General features: G+C 56.8%; 1 long non-coding RNA gene across 1 annotated transcript; it reads right to left on the minus strand.

The window, feature by feature from the left end:
* Positions 1–596: 596 nt before the first annotated feature.
* Positions 597–1,869, minus strand: LOC123379862. The gene is made up of 2 exons (XR_006584797.1): positions 1,661–1,869; positions 597–888 (listed from the first exon to the last, which is right to left on the minus strand). It is a non-coding gene; the product is annotated as an uncharacterized LOC123379862 (long non-coding RNA).
* Between the last annotated feature and the right edge of the window lie 299 nt (positions 1,870–2,168).

A 2,168-nucleotide genomic window follows, 5' to 3' on the forward strand; every position in this document is an offset into this window, starting at 1 on the left:
CGCACCCCCAAAGCCCAGGCAGGTAACATGCCCGGGAAACAGCCCGTGAGCAGCAGCCAGAATCCGTCAGAAATCCCAAAGCTCAGAGCGGGAAAGGCGCACGTGCAAGGCTTCCTTCCACTGGCGAGGTCAAGGTCTCAGAGCCGAGACTGCGCTGTTCCAGGCAGGCATTCCGATATATCCATTTCGGCAAATACAGGCGTCCTTTCCAGCCCGTGGGTCTTTGTGTTTCTGTCTTGTTGTGTGATAGGGGCTCACATTTCGTTTCCTCCGTAAGTCAGTAAAAACCGGCGTGGCCAAGAGCAGGGTTGGTTCCTTGGCTCCGGTGAGCCTTAATCTAATTCATCCGTGGCCACCCCGAGACGGCTGAAGTCAGAGCACTGTGGGCAATAATCTGCAACAACTGTCAACAGCAAACCCTTTTAGGATAATGAGGCTCGCAGCAGGTCAGCTCGGCTTGGCCACGAAGGCAGCCTGGTGCCCACGGGTTCACCCACTCAACGCGACCACCGGCTCCCTCTTCCCCACGGGGCGAGGGCAGGGACGCAGAAAGCCCGCTAGTCCGTTAACACAGGCAGGGAAAGCACACGCGCCTCTGAGGTTGCCGGAACCATTCTTTATTGTTTTTTAAAGGGCAACAGTGGATGCTTTGCTGCTGAGGAAAGCAACTACCCGTCTCCAGATCTTTCTTATGACTTGGGAGGATTTTGCTTCTGCGTGCGTTTCAGACGTACCTTCTGGATTTCCTGCGTTTGGCTCATGCCGGCGGGCTGCTCACCGAAAGGCCTCGTGACTCGGTGCCAGCTCTGAAGAACAGTCCGTCATTGCGACTGGTTCGGAGTGGATGACTGATGGATGGAGTAACTTTATCGCTTCTCCCGTTTTTTACTGTTAGCAAACGGGAGAAATCCCGCGTGAGACAAGCACCCTCCCGACGGCCTCCCACCCGCCCCCACCTCAGCAATCCTTTTAAAATGACGAAACCGGCCGCCGAGAGGGATGGCTCGTCCGTGGCCCGGGTGGCAGGACTGGCGGGGCTCACGCTCGGCCGACGGGACAGAAACGGTTGAGCTGAGTGGCCCTCTGTTTCCGCGATCTCAACAGTGAGTGAGAATTTCGCTTGGCATCGTTTTTCCTTGCCATGTGATGCTTGTCCCCCGGTGTGAGACAAGGCGCATCGGGGGGTCTCCAGGAGGGGTCACTAGGACGTGGCTTGTTCAGGGGCTCCCCCTCCCTCCCAGGTTGTCTCGGACCCAGATCAGGAAAGCAGCCTCCCTGACTCTTGGGACCCGTTTCCTCTCCAAATAACGTGCTGGCCACGACCCGACAGCGTTCACGGTGTCTCTGTCCCCGGGACCCTGCCCGAAGCTGGTTTGCGGGCCGACGAGGGCAGCCCGCCCAGGAAACTGGGAGGCTGGAGAGCAGCGTGCTAAGTAGGGGTGGGCCAGCTGTGGTGAGAGGATGAGGTTCCAGGGACAAAGCCTGTCCCCAAAGGTGTCTGCCCGGACATCTCCCCGGGGCCACGTCTTCCTCCCCATGGAAAGGCCCAGGGGAGGTCAGCCAGGTGCCAGCCTGTCGTGTCTCTGGGTCAGTTTCCGGGGGCCACCAAATAAAGTGCCGTAGACGCGTGGTCTTAAACAACCGAGAGCTATTTTCTCACGGTGCTGGATGCTAAACCAGGGCTGGTTCCTTCTGGAGGCTCCGAGAAGAGTCCATTCCGTGCCTCTTGTGCAGCTTCTGGTGGTCCCCAGCAACCCTCAGCTTTGGCTCACGAATGCATCACTTCGATTCAAAGACCCTTCTCCCTCTGCCTCAGTGTGTGCCTGCATCTCTGAAGAGCCTCCCTCCAAGGACACTGGTCATATTAGATTCGGGGCCCACCCTGCTCCACTATGACCTCATCCTAACTATTTATGTCTGCAAAGACTCTGTTTCTAAACAAGGTCACATCCTGAGGTTCTGGAGGACATGAGTTTGGTGTGTGTTGGGGGGGGGGCTGGAGCTGGCGAATTAAATTAAGAATGTGCAGATTATGACCCAGGGTCAGCAGGAAGCCCCCTCAGCATCTAAGCTCCCACTGTGGGGAAGTGAAAACCATGGGGTCCTTTTCTGATTGAAGGGCAATGTCCATACACCCACACAAAGGAAGTAAAGTCACAAGATTTATT

Source organism: Felis catus, chromosome C2, assembly GCF_018350175.1.
Source record: "Felis catus isolate Fca126 chromosome C2, F.catus_Fca126_mat1.0, whole genome shotgun sequence".
Classification (NCBI taxonomy): Eukaryota; Metazoa; Chordata; class Mammalia; order Carnivora; family Felidae; genus Felis; species Felis catus.